This window comes from Arachis hypogaea, chromosome 15 (genome assembly GCF_003086295.3).
Source record: "Arachis hypogaea cultivar Tifrunner chromosome 15, arahy.Tifrunner.gnm2.J5K5, whole genome shotgun sequence".
Lineage (NCBI taxonomy): Eukaryota > Viridiplantae > Streptophyta > Magnoliopsida > Fabales > Fabaceae > Arachis > Arachis hypogaea.
This window is the reverse complement of record NC_092050.1, coordinates 122,979,554-122,994,664: the sequence shown is the minus strand read 5'-3', so window position 1 is coordinate 122,994,664 and position 15,111 is coordinate 122,979,554. Positions and strand designations below refer to the sequence as shown.

The following is a 15,111-nucleotide window of genomic DNA, read 5'->3' as shown; positions in this document are numbered from 1 at the left end:
CATATTTTCTTGTTGTGTGTTGCATCTTGTTTTTTTCATATGCATTTTCAATTTGTTAGTATCCAATTATTGAAAATTTCTAAGTTTGGTGTCTTGCATGTTTTTCTTTTCTTAAAAATTTTCAAAAATAAGTTCTTAGTGTTCATCTTGAAATTCAAAGTGTTCTTGGTGTTCATCTTGACATTCATAGTGTTCTTGCATGCATCATTTGTTTTGATCCAAAATTTTCATGCATTGAGTCTTTTTGATGTTTTTCTCTCTCATCATTAAAAATTCAAAAATCAAAAAAATATCTTTCCCTTTCTCATCTCATAAAATTCAAAAATTTGAGTTGACTTTTTCAAAAAAAATTTTAAAATCTAGTTGTTTCTTATGAGTCAAATCAAATTTTCAATTTAAAAATTCTATCTTTTTCAAAAATCAAATCTTTTTCATTTTTTCTTTCATATTTTTGAAAATTTCAAATTGATTTTCAAAAATCTTTTTCTTATTTTGTTTTATAACTTCAAAATCTTTACTAACAATTAATGTGATTGATTCAAAAATTTTAAGTTTGTTACTTGCCTAGTAAGAAAGGTTCAATCTTTAAATTTTAAAATCATATCTTTTTGTTTCTTGTTAGTCAAGTAACCAACCTTAATTTTCAAAATCAAATCTTTTTAAATTTCTTTTTCAAATCTTTTTCAAAATAAATGTCAATCACATCTTTTTCAAAATCAATTTCAAAACCTTTTCTAACCTCTTATCTTTTCAAAATTTGATTTTCAAAATTTTTTTATTAACTACTTAACTTTTTGTTTGATTTAAAAGTTTACCATTTCAATCATATCTTTTTCAAAACTACCTAACTAATTCTCTATTTAAATTTTCGAAAATCACCTTCCTCTTTTTCAAAATTCCTCTTTAATTAACTATTTGTTTTAAATTTTAATTTGATTTAGTTTTATTTTCCTTGCTTAATTTTCGAATTTTAACTTTAATTTTAAATTAAAAACAAAAATATTTTTCTTTTCTTTTCAATTATTTTCAAAAATTCTTCTCTCTCACCTCCTTCTAATTATTTATTTATCTACTAACACTTCTCTTCATCTCAAAATTTGAACCCTCTCTTCTTGGTGCTCGAATTTCTCTTCTTCTATTCTTTTCTTCTTCTACTCACATAAGGGAACCTCTCTACTGTGGCAAAGAGGATCCCTATTATTTTCTGTTTTCTTCTTTTTCATATGAGCAGGAACAAGGATAAGAACATTCTTGTTGAAGCTGATCCTGAACCTGAAAGGACTCTGAAGAGAAAGTTAAGGGAAGCTAAAGCACAACTCTTTGGAGAAAATCTGACAAAAATTTTCGAAAAAGAAGGAGACATGGCCGAAAATAATAACAATGCAAGGAAGATGCTTGGTGACTTTACTGCACCAACTTCCAATTTACATGGAAGAAGCATCTCAATCCCTGCCATTGGAGCAAACAATTTTGAGCTAAAGCCTCAATTAATTTCTCTGATGCAACAGAACTGTAAGTTTCATGGACTTCCATCTGAAGATCCTTTTCAGTTCTTAACTGAATTCTTGCAGATCTGTGATACTGTTAAGACCAATGGGGTTGACTCCGAGGTCTACAGGCTTATGATTTTCCTGTTTGTTGTAAGAGATAGAGCTAGAATATGGTTAGACTCTCAACTTAAAGATATCCTGAACTCTTGGGATAAGCTGGTCACGGCTTTCTTAGCCAAGTTCTTTCCTTCTCAAAAGCTTAGCAAACTTAGAGTGGATGTTCAAACCTTCAAACAGAAAGAAGGTGAATCCCTCTATGAAGCTTGGGAGAGATATAAGTAACTGACCAAAAAGTGTCCTTCTGACATGCTTTCAGAATGGACCATCTTGGATATATTCTATGATGGTCTGTCTGAATTATCAAAGATGTCATTGGACCATTCTGCAGGTGGATCCATTCACCTAAAGAAAATACCTGCAGAAGCTTAAGAACTCATTGACATGGTTGCAAATAACCAGTTCATGTACACTTCTGAAAGGAATCCTGTGAGTAATGGGACGCCTCAAAGGAAGGGAGTCCTTGAAATTGATACTCTGAATGCCATATTAACTCAGAATAAAATATTGACTCAGCAAGTCAATATGATTTCTCAGAGTCTGAATGGATTGCAAGCTGCATCCAACAGTACTCAAGAGGCATCTTCTGAAGAAGAAGCTTATGATCCTGAGAACCCTGCAATAGCAGAGGTGAATTACATGGGAGAACCCTATGGGAATACCTATAATCCCTCATGGAGAAATCATCCAAATTTCTCATGGAAGGATCAACAAAAGTCTCAATAAGGCTTTAATAATGGAAGAAGAAACAGGTTTAGCAATAGCAAGCCTTTTCCATCATCCACTCAGCAACAGACAGAGAATTCTGAGCAGAATCCATCTAGCTTAGCAAATATAGTATCTGATCTATCTAAGGCCACTTTAAGTTTCATGAATGAAACAAGGTCCTCCATTAGAAATTTGGAGGCACAAGTGGGCTAGCTGAGTAAAAGAGTCACTGAAATCCCTCCTAGTACTCTCCCAAGCAATACAGAAGAGAATCCAAAAAGAGAGTGCAAGGCCAGTACCTTACTTGGTGTGGCCGAACCCAGAGAGGAGGAGGAGGACGTGAATCCTAGTGAGGAAGACCTCCTGGGACGCTCAGTGACCAATAAGGAGTTTCCCTTTGAGGAACCAAAGGAATCTAAGGCTCATCTAGAGACCATAGAGATTCCATTGAACCTCCTTTTGCCCTTCATGAGCTCTGATGAGTATTCATCCTCTAAAGAGGATGAAGACATTACTGAAGAGCAAGTTGCTAAATACCTTGGTGCAATCCTGAAGCTGAATACCAAATTATTTGGTAATGAGACTTAGGAAGATGAACCTCCCTTGCTCACCAATGAACTAAATACATTGGATAGGCAAAAATTACCTCAAAAGAACATGATCCTGGTAAATTCTTAATACCCTGTAACATAGGCACCATGACCTTTGAAAAGGCTCTGTGTGACCTGGGGTCAGGCATTAACCTTATGCCACTGTCTGTAATGGAGAAACTTGGGATCTTTGAGGTGCAAGCTGCCAGAATCTCATTAGAGATGGCAGACAACTCAAGAAAACAGGCTTATGGATTAGTAGAGGACGTTTTAGTAAAGGTTGAAGGCCTTTACATCCCTGCTAATTTCATAATCCTAGACACTGGGAAGGATGAGGATGAATCCATCATCCTTGGAAGACCTTTCCTAGCCACAGCAAAAGCTGTGATTGATGTGGACAGAGGAGAATTGTTCCTTCAACTGAATGAGGACAACCTTGTGTTTAAAACTCAAGGATCTCTTTCTGTAACCATGGAGAGTAAGCATGAAAAGCTTCTCTCACTGCAGAGTCAACCAAAGCCCCCACAGTCAAACTTTAAGTTTGGTGTTGGGAGGCCACAACCAAACTCTAAGTTTAGTCTTGAACCCCCACATTCAAACTCTAAGTTTGGTGTTGGGAGGTTCCAACAATGCTCTGAACATCTGTGAGGCAACATGAGAGCTCACTGTTAAGCTATTGACATTAAAGAAGGGCTTGTTGGGAGGCAACCCAATGTTATTTAATTATATCTATTTATTTTCTATTGTTATTTTATGTTTTTTTTAGGTTGATGATCATGTGGAGTCACAAAAACTACTGAAAAATCAAAAACAGAATGAAAAATAGATTTAAAAATAGCTCACCCTGGAGGAAGAACTTACTGGCATTTAAACGCCAGTAAGGAGCATCAAACTGGCGTTTAACGCCAGAAAGAAACATCAAGCTGGCGTTAAAGGCCAGAAACAAGCACTAGACTGGCGTTTAACGCCAGAACAGAGCATGGAAGTGGCGTTAAACGCCAGAAACAAGTAGCAAGCTGGCGTTTAACGCCAGACATGCATACTAAAGGCGTTTTACACGCCTAATTGGAGCAGGGATGTTAAGTCCTTGACCCCACAGGATCCCCACCTTTTCTTCTCTCCTCTTCACACCTTTTCATAACTCTCTTCCACAAATACCCTTCACCAATCAACTCAATCACTCTTTCTCATCACCTCTTCACCATTCATATCCATCCTCTCTTCCCAAAAAAAAAAAAAAAAACCCCACCTACCTCCAAAATTAAAACTCTTTTCCCTCCCAAACCCAACCCTAATGGCCGAACCCTAAACCCTCCCCCACTCCTATATAAACCCCTCTTTTCTTCTTCATTTTCTCACAACACAACCCTTTCTTCTCCCCCTTGGCCAAATACACACCTCTCTCCCTCTCCTCCATTCTTCTTCTTCTTCTCCTTCTTTCTTTCTTCTTCTTTTGCTCGGGGACGAGCAAACATTTTAAGTTTGGTGTGGTAAAAGCATAGCTTTTTGTTTTTCCATAACCATCAATGGCACCTAAGACAAGAGAAACCTCAAGAAAGAGGAAAGGGAAGGCAATTGCTTCCACCTCTGAGTCATGGAAGATGGAGAGATTCATCTCAAAGGTCCATCAAGACCACTTCTATGAAGTTGCGGCCAAGAAGAAAGTGATCCCTGAGGTTCCTTTCAAGCTAAAAAAGAATGAGTATCCGAAGATCCAACATGAGATCCGAAGAAGAGGTTGGGAAGTTCTCACCAACCCTATTCAACAAGTCGGGATCTTAATGGTTCAAGAGTTCTATGCAACCGCATGGATCACTAGGAACCATGATCAAAGTGTGAACCCGAATCTAAAGCATTGGCTTACCATGGTTCGGGGAAAATACTTAGATTTCAGTCCGGAAAATGTAAGGCTGGCGTTCAACTTGCCAATGATGGAAGAAAACGCACGCCCCTACACTAGAAGGGTCAACTTTGATCAAAGGTTGGACCAAGTCCTCATGGACATATGTGTAGAAGGAGCTCAATGGAAAGTTGACTCAAGAGGCAAGCCGGTTCAATTGAGAAGACCGGACCTTAAGCCTGTAGCTAGAGGATGGTTGGAGTTTACTCAACGCTCAATCATTCCTACTAGTAACCGGTCTGAAGTTACTATAGACCGGGCCATCATGATCCATAGTATCATGATTGGGGAGGAAGTGGAAGTTCATGAGATTATACCTCAAGAACTCTACAAGGTGGCTGACAAGTCCTCCACTTTGGCAAGGTTAGCCTTTCCTCACTTCATTTGTCACCTCTGCAATTCGGCTGGAATTGACATAGAGGGAGACATCCTCATTGAAAAGGACAAGCCCATCACTAAGAAAAGGATGGAGCAAACAAGAGATCATGGACCTCAACAAGAGCATGAGGAAATTCCTCACCATGAAATCCCTGAGATGCCTCAAGGGATGCACTTCCATCCACAAAACTATTGGGAGCAAATCAACACTTCCCTAGGAGAATTAAGCTCCAACATGGGACAACTAAGGATGGAGCACCAAGAGCACTCCATCACCCTCCATGAGATTAGAGAAGATCAAAGTGCTATGAGGGAGGAGCAACAAAGACAAGGAAGAGACATAGAGGAGCTCAAGAGCACCATTGGTTCTTCAAGAAGAGGAAGACGCCACCCTCACTAAGGTGGACCCGTTCCTTAATCTCCTTGTTCTTATTTTCATGTTTTTCGTTTACTATGCTTCATGTTTATTTATGTTTGTGTCTTTATTACATGATCATTAGTGTTTAAGTGTCTATGTCTTAAAGCTATGAATGTCCTATGAATCCATCACCTCTCTTAAATGAAAACTGTTCTAAAAATAAAAGAACAAGAAGTACATGGTTTTGAATTCATCCTTGAAATTGGTTTAATTATTTTGATATGGTGACAATACTTTTTGTTTTCTGAATGAATTCTTGAACAGTGCATATGTCTTTTGATATTGAGGTTTATGAATGTTAAATATGTTGGCTCTTGAAAGAATGATGAAAAAGGAGAAATGTTATTGATAATCTGAAAAATCATAAAATTGATTTTTGAAGCAAGAAAAAGCAGTGAATACAAAAGCTTGCGAAAAAAAAAGAAGAAAAAAATGGCAAAAAAATAAGAAAAAGAAAAAGAAAAAGCAAGCAGAAAAAGCCAAAAGCTCTTTAAACTAAAAGGCAAGAGCAAAAAGACAATAACCCTTAAAACCAAAAGGCAAGGGTAAAAAGGATCCAAGGCTTTGAGCATTAAGGGATAGAAGGGCCTAAAGGAATAAAATCCTGGCCTAAGCGGCTAAACCAAGCTGTCCCTAACCATGTGCTTGTGGCGTGAAGGTGTCAAGTGAAAACTTGAGACTGAGCGGTTAAAGTCGAGGTCCAAAGCAAAAAGAAGAGTGTGCTTAAGAACCCTGGACACCTCTAATTGGGGACTCTAGCAAAGCTGAGTCACAATCTGAAAAGGTTCACCCAGTTATGTGTCTGTGGCATTTATGTATCCGGTGGTAATACTGGAAAACAAAGTGCTTAGGGCCACGGCCAAGACTCATAAAGTAGCTGTGTTCAAGAATCAACATACTAAACTAGGAGAATCAATAACACTATCTAAAATCTAAGTTCCTATAGATGCCAATCATTCTGAACTTCAATGGATAAAGTGAGATGCCAAAACTATTCAAGAGGCAAAAAGCTACTAGTCCCGCTCATCTGATTGGAGCTAAGTTTCATTGATATTTTGGAATTTATAGTATATTCTCTTCTTTTTATCCTATTTGATTTTCAGTTGCTTGGGGACAAGCAACAATTTAAGTTTGGTGTTGTGATGAGCGGATAATTTATACGCTTTTTGGCATTATTTTTACATAGTTTTTAGTATGATTTAGTTACTTTTTAGTATATTTTTATTAGTTTTTAATAAAAAATCACATATCTGGACTTTACTATGAGTTTGTGTGTTTTTTTGTGATTTCAGGTATTTTCTGGCTGAAATTGAGGGACTTGAGCAAAAATCTGATTCAGAGGCTGAAGAAGGACTGCAGATGCTGTTGGATTCTGACCTCTCTGCACTCAAAGTGGATTTTCTGGAGTTAAAGGAGTTCAAATGGCGCGCTCTCAATTGCGTTGGAAAGTAGACATCTAGGGCTATCCATCAATATATAATAGTCCATATTTTGCCCGAGTTTAGACGATGCAACCTGGCGTTCAACGCCAGCTCTCTGCCCTATTCTAGAGTCAGAAACAGGCTGCAAAGCAGAGTTAAACGCCAGAAACGGGTTACAAACTGGCGTTTAACTCGAAGGAAGACCTCTACACGTGAAAGCTTCAATGCTCAGCCCAAGCACACACCAAGTGGGCCCGGAAGTGGATTTCTACATCATTTACTTATATCTGTAAACCCTAGTAACTAGTTTAGTATAAATAGAACTTTTTACTATTATTTTTAGATCTTTTGGATTATCTTTTGATCCTTTGATCACGTTTAGGGGGCTGGCCATTCGGCCATGCCTGGACCTTCATCACTTATGTATTTTCAACGGTAGAGTTTCTACACACCATAGATTAAGGTGTGGAGCTCTGCTGTTCCTCACGAATTAATGCAAAGTACTATTGTTTTTCTATTCAATTCAAGCCTATTTCTTCTCTAAGATATTCATTCGCACATAAGAACATGATGAATGTGATGATTATGTGACGCTCATCATCATTCTCACTTATGAACGCGTGCCTGACAAACACTTCCGTTCTACATATAAACAAGCTTGAATGTGTATCTCTTAGCCTTCTGATCGTGAGATCAGAGTCTTCGTGGTATAGGCTAGCATATTGGCGGCCATTCTTGAGATCCAAAAAGTCTAAACCTTGTCTGTGGTATTCCGAATAGGATCTGGGAAGGGATGGCTGTGACGAGCTTCAAACTCGCGAGTGCTGGGCGTAGTGACAGACGCAAAAGAATTACTGAATCATATTCCAGTATGATCGAGAACCGACAGATGAATACCCGTGCGGTGACAGCGCATTTTAGACCATTTTCATTGAGAGGACGGGATGTAGCCATTGACGACGGTGATGCTCTACATACAGCTTGCCATGGAAAGGAGTATGTATGATTGGATGAAGACAGCAGGAAAGCAGAGGTTTAGGAGGAACAAAAGCATCTCTATACGCTTATCTGAAACTCTCACCAATGAATTACATAAGTATCTCTATCCTATTTTATATTTTAATTATATTTTAATTATCAATTCACCATAACCATTTGAATCTGCCTGACTGAGATTTGCAAGATGACCATAGCTTGCTTTAAGCCGACAATCTTCGTGGGATCGACCCTTACTCACGTAAGGTTTATTACTTGGATGACCCAGTGCACTTGCTGGTTAGTTGTGCGAAGTTGTGACAAAGAATTAAGATTATGAACGTGCGTATTAAGTCTTTAGCGGCGTTACCAAGGAATGAATGATCACGATTTCCCCGCAGCATTGTGCCACAAACACTTCTCTATCTATAAAGCCATTAAGGAAAGCACATTTGACATCCATTTGGAACATTTTAAAACCTTTATGGGCGGCATAGGCAAGAAGTAACCTAATTGCTTCCATTCTTGCTAACGGAGCAAAAGACTCATCAAAATCAATACCCTCTTCTTGATCATAACCTTGGGCCACTAATCTAGCCTTGTTACGAACAACTTTACCATCATCACCCAATTTATTTTTGAAAACCCACTTAGTACCCGTTACCTTCTTACCATTCGGATGAGGCTAGTGTCCAAACCTCATTCTTGTCAAATTGAGCTAGCTCTTCTTGTATGGCTTTGATCCAAGAGGGGTTTTCAAGAGCTTGCTTCACATTGTTAGGCTCCATTTGAGACAAGAAAGCAAAATTGCTTTGTTCGGATTGCTTCTTGGTTGAGGATCTTGTTGAAACACCTTGGGAGGGATCACCAATGATAAAATCATGCGGATAACCCTTCATGGACTTCTATTCTCTAGGTTTTCAGAGTACGGTTGAGCTTTGATGAGCTTCAGTAATCTGGTCTGTTCCGGAATCTCTTATTGGCTCAGGAGACAAAACTGAAATATCTCCTCCATCCTGATGAGACAAAACTGGACAGACAGATTCTTCACTTGGGATAGCATTGAGATTTTCTTGACTTGGTTGATGGCTTGTTTCTGCTTCACTACCTGTATCATCATCTAAAGGGGCACTGGGAATTGAATTAGTATCACAAAAGGATACATGCATGGATTCCTCTATGGTTCTATGTTCTTTGAGGTAAACTCTAAATGCTTTGCTAGTGGTAGATTATCTAACAAATATTCTTTCATAGGATTTTGGATCAAATTTGCCTAGATTTTCTTTATTGTTAAGTACAAAGCATTTGCATCCAAAAATGTGGAAATACTTAAGATTTGGTGGGGTTCCTTTCCATAGCTCATAAGGTGTTTTCTTTAAACCCTTTCTAATGACGGTCCTATTCAAAATATAACAAGCTGTATTTACAGCTTCAGCCCACAAAAATTTTGGAACATCATTTTCACAAAGCATAGCTGATGAGCGGATAATTTATACGCTTTTGGCAGTGTTTTTACATAGTTTTCAGTATGATTTAGTTAGTTTTTAGTATATTTTATTAGTTTTTAAATAAAATTCACATTTCTGGACTTTACTATGAGTTTGTGTGTTTGTCTGTAATTTTAGGTAATTTCTGGTTGAAATTGAGAGACTTGAGCAACAATCAGATTCAGAGGTTGAAGAAGAACTGCAGATGCTGTTGGATTCTGACCTCCCTGCACTCAAAGTGGATTTTCTGGAGCTACAGGAGTCCAAATGGCGCGCTATCAATTGCGTTGGAAAGTAGACATCCAGGGCTTTTCAGCAATATATAATAGTCCATATTTTGTCTGAGTTTAGACGATGCAAACTGGCGTTCAACGCCAGATTTTTGCCCTATTCTGGAGTTAAACGCCAGAAACAGGTTGCAAAGCAGAGTTAAATGCCAGAAACAGGTTACAAACTGGCGTTTAACTCCAAGAAAGACCTCTACACGTGAAAGCTTCAATTCTCAGCCCAAACACACACCAAGTGGACCCGGAAGTGGATTTCTGCATCATTTACTCATTTCTGTAAACCCTAGTAACTAGTTTGGTATAAATAGGACTTTTTACTATTGTATTTACATCTTTGATCAGTCTTATGCTATCTTAGACCTTTATGGAGGCTGGCCATTCGGCCATGCCTGGACCTTCATCACTTATGTATTTTCAACGGTAGAGTTTCTACACACCATAGATTAAGGTGTGGAGCTCTGCTGTTCCTCATGAATTAATGCAAAGTACTATTGTTTTTCTATTCAACTCAAGCCTATTTCTTCTCTAAGATATTCATTCACACACAAGAACATGATGAATGTGATGATTATGTGACGCTCATCATCATTCTCACCTATGAACGCGTGCCTGACAACCACTTCCGTTCTACATGAAAACAAGCTTGAATGCATATCTCTTAGCCTTCTGATTCACGATCAGAGTCTTCGTGGTATAGGCTAGAATTATTGGCGGCAATTCTTGAGATCCGGAAAGTCTAAACCTTGTCTGTGGTATTTCGAGTAGGATCTGGGAAGGGATGGCTGTGACGAGCTTCAAACTCGCGAGTGCTGGGCATAGTGACAGACGCAAAAGGATTACTGTATCCTATTCCAGTATGATCGAGAACCAACAGATGATTAGCCGTGCGGTGACAGCGCATTTTGGACCATTTTCACTGAGAGGACGGGAAGTAGCCATTGACAACGGTGATGCCCTACATAAAGCTTGCCATGGAAAGGAGTAGGAATGATTGGATGAAGATAGCAGGAAAGCAGAGGTTTAGGAGGAACAAAAGCATCTCTATACGCTTATCTGAAATTCTCACCAATGAATTACATAAGTATTTCTATCCTATTTTATATTTTAATTATATTTTAATTATCAATTCACCATAACCATTTGAATCCGCTTGACTGAGATTTGCAAGGTGATCATAGCTTGCTTCAAGGCGACAATCTCCGTGGGATCGACCCTTACTCACGTAAGGTTTATTACTTGGACGACCCAGTGCACTTGCTGGTTAGTTGTGCGAAGTTGTGACAAAGAACTAAAATTATGAACATGCGTATTAAGTTTTTGACGCCGTTACCAAGGAATGAACGATCACGATTTTGCATACCAAGTTTTTGGCGCCGTTGCCGGAGATTGTTCGAGTTTGGACAACTGACGGTTCATCTTGTTGCTCAGATTAGGTAATTTTATTTTAATTTTAAGCTTTTTGTTTTTATTATTTTTATTTTCGAAAAAATTTTCAAAAAAAATATTTAATACAAATAAATTATTCTATGTTCTTCAGAATTTTTAAGAATGAATTCTAGAGTTTCTTCATGATTTGTTGAAGCCTGGCTGGCTGTCAAGCCATGTCTAAATTTTTGGACTGAGGCTTCCACCTATCATGGCAAGAGCCCTTGGACTCTCATCTAATCAGCTGTTATATGCCTGATTTGTATCATCTGAAGCTTGGCTGGCCATTGGCCATGTCTAGTGTGTTGGACCGGAGCTTTCACTGAAAGCTTGGCTGGCTAGTGAGCCATGTCTAATTCCTGGACCGAAGCTTTAGACTAACATTGCATGATTCCTGGAATTCTCATTAAAAATTTTGAAATCCTTAATTTTCTTTTTCCAATTAATTTTTGAAAAAAAATACAAATTTTTTTTTATAAAATCATAAAACCAAAAATAATTTGATGTTTCTTGCTTGAATCTAGTTTCAAGTCATAAGTTTGGTGTCAATTGCATGTTTATCTCTTTCTTGCATTTTTCAAAAATTCATGCATTGCATTCTTCACGATCTTCAAGTTTTTCTTGATGAATCCTCTTGTTTGATATTCATATTTTCTTGTTGTATGTTGCATCTTGTTTTTCATATGCATTCTTGCATTCATATTGTCTAAAGTTTGAAAATTTCTATGTTTGGTGTCTTGCATGTTTTTCTTTTCTAAAAAAATTCAAAAATAAGTTCTTGGTGTTCATCTTGACGTTCAAAGTGTTCTTGGTGTTCATCTTGACATTCAAAGTGTTCTTGCATGCATTGTGTGTTTTGATTCATAATTTTCATGTTTAAGTCTTTTGGTTGTTTTCCTCTTTCTTCATTAAACATTCAAAAATAAAAAAAATATCTTTTCCTTTTTCATCCCATAAAATTCGAAAATTTGAGTTGACTTTTTCAAAAATTTTTAAAATCTAGTTGTTTCTTATGAGTCAAATCAAATTTTCAATTTAAAAATCCTATCTTTTTCAAATCTTTTTCAAAAATCAAATCTTTTTCATTTTTTCTTTCATATGTTCGAAAATTTCAAATTGATTTTCAAAAATCTTTTTCTTATTTTGTTTCATAATTTCAAAATCTTTACTAACAATTAATGTGATTGATTCAAAAATTTTAAAGTTTGTTACTTGCCTATTAAGAAAGGTTCAATCTTTAAATTTTAAAATCATATCTTTTTGTTTCTTGTTAGTCAAGTAACCAACTTTAATTTTCAAAATCAAATCTTTTTAAATTTCTTTTTCAAAACTTTTTCAAAATAAATGTCAATCACATCTTTTTCAAAATCAATTTCAAAATCTTTTCTAACCTCTTATGTTTTCAAATTGATTTTTAAATCTTTTTCAAATTAATCCTATCTAATTGTTTCAATCATATCTTTTCCAAAACCACCTAACTACTTTTCTCTCTCCAATTTTCAAAAATTACTAACACCTTTCTAAAAAATTTGTTTTAATTAACTATTTGTTTTAAATTCTAATTTAATTTAATTTCATTTTTCTTTTTAAAACTTTCGAATTTTAACTTTAATTTTAAATTAAAAACAAAAACAAAAATATTCTTATTTTATTTATTTAATTTTCGAATTCTTCCCTCTCTCATCTCCTTCTAATTATTTATTTATCTGCTCACACCCCTCTTTCACTCAAAAATTCGAACCCACTCTTCCCTTCTGTGTTTGAATTCTCATATTTTTCCTCTTCTATTCTTCTCTTCTTATACTTACATAAGGAATCTCTATATTGTGACATAGAGGATTCCATATTTTCTTTTGTGTTCTCCTCTTTTTCATATGAGCAGGAACAAGGATAAGAACATTCTTGTTGAAGCTGATCCTGAACCTGAAAGGACTCTGAAGAGGAAGCTAAGGGAAGCTAAAGCACAACTCTCTAGAGAAAATCTAACAGAAATTTTCGAAAAAGAAGGAGACATGGCCGAAAATAATAACAATGCAAGGAAGATGCTTGGTGACTTTACTGCACCAAATTCCAATTTACATGGAAGAAGCATCTCAATCCCTAACATTGGAGCAAACAATTTTGAGCTAAAGCCTCAATTAGTTTCTCTGATGCAACAGAATTGCAAGTTTCATGGACTTCCATCAGAAGATCCTTTTCAGTTTTTAACTGAATTCTTGCAAATCTGTGATACTGTTAAGACCAATGGGGTTGATCCCGAAGTCTACAGGCTTATGCTTTTCCCGTTTGCTGTAAGAGACAGAGCTAGAATATAGTTGGACTCTCAACCTAAAGATAGCATGAACTCTTGGGATAAGCTGGTCACGACTTTCTTAGCCAATTTCTTTCCTCCTCAAAAGCTTAGCAAGCTTAGAGTGGATGTTCAAACCTTCAAACAAAAAGAAGGTGAATCCCTCTATGAAGCTTGGGAGAGATATAAGTAACTGACCAAAAAGTGTCCTTCTGACATGCTTTCAGAATGGTCCATCCTGGATATATTCTATGATGGTCTGTCTGAATTATCAAAGATATCATTGGACCATTCTGCAGGTGGATCCATTCACCTAAAGAAAATGCCTTCAGAAGCTCAGGAACTCATTGACATGGTTGCAAATAACCAGTTCATGTACACTTCTGAAAGGAATCCTGTGAGTAATGGGATGCCTCAGAGGAAGGGAGTTCTTGAAATTGATACTCTGAATGCCATATTGGCTCAGAATAAAATATTGACTCAGCAAGTCAATATGATTTCTCAGAATATGAATGGATTGCAAGCTGCATCCAACAGTACTCAAGAGGCATCTTCTGAAGAAGAAGCTTATGATCCTGAGAACCCTGCAATAGCAGAGGTGAATTACATGGGGGAACCTTATGGGAATACCTATAATCCCTCATGGAGAAATCATCCAAATTTCTCATGGAAGGATCAACAAAAGCCTCAACAAGGCTTTAGTAATAGTGGAAGAAATAAGTTTAGCAATAGCAAGCCTTTTCTATCATCCACTCAGCAACAGACAGAGAATTCTGAGCAGAATCCATCTAGCTTAGCAAATATAGTTTCTGATCTATCTAAGGCCACTTTAAGTTTCATGAATGAAATAAGGTCCTCCATTAGAAATTTGGAGGCACAAGTGGGCCAGCTGAGTAAAAGAGTCACTGAAACCCCTCCTAGTACTCTCCCAAGCAATACTGAGGAGAATCCAAAAAGAGAGTGCAAGGCTATTCCTTACTTGGTGTGGCCGAACCCAAAGAGGAGGAGGAAGACGTGAATCCTAGTGAGGAAGACCTCCTGGGATGTTCACTGACCAATAAGGAGTTTCCCTTTGAGGAACCAAAGGAATTTGAGGCTCATCTAGAGACCATAGAGATTCTATTGAACCTCCTTTTACCATTCATGAGTTCTGATGACTATTCATCTTCTGAAGAAGATGAAGACATTGCTGAAGAGCATGTTGCTCAATATTTGGTAATGAGACTTGGGAGGATGAACCTCCATTGCTCATCAAGGAACTAAATGCCTTAGTTTAGCAAACTCTACCTCAAAAGAAACAGGACCCTGGTAAATTTCTAATTCCCTGTAACATAGGCATCATGACCTTTGAGAAGGCTCTGTGTGACCTGGGGTCAGGAATAAACTTAATGACACTCTCTGTAATGGAGAAACTTGGGATATTTGAGGTGCAAACTGCCAGAATCTCATTAGAAATGGCAGACAACTCAAGAAAACAGGCTTATGGACAAGTAGAGGACGTGTTAGTAAAGGTTGAAGGCCTTTACATCCCTGCTGACTTCATAATCCTAGACACTGGGAAGGATGAGGATGAATCCATCATCCTTGGAAGACCCTTCCAAGCCACAACAAAAGCTGTGATTGAT

At 37.2% G+C, this 15,111-nt stretch overlaps 2 non-coding genes across 2 annotated transcripts; both read right to left on the bottom strand.

The window, feature by feature from the left end:
* Positions 1–1,754: 1,754 nt before the first annotated feature.
* LOC112752286 (small nucleolar RNA R71) lies at positions 1,755–1,862 on the bottom strand. The gene has a single exon (XR_003176731.1). It is a non-coding gene; the product is annotated as a small nucleolar RNA R71 (small nucleolar RNA).
* An 11,739-nt stretch (positions 1,863–13,601) lies between these two features.
* On the bottom strand, positions 13,602–13,709 carry LOC112752585 (small nucleolar RNA R71). The gene has a single exon (XR_003177014.1). It is a non-coding gene; the product is annotated as a small nucleolar RNA R71 (small nucleolar RNA).
* Between the last annotated feature and the right edge of the window lie 1,402 nt (positions 13,710–15,111).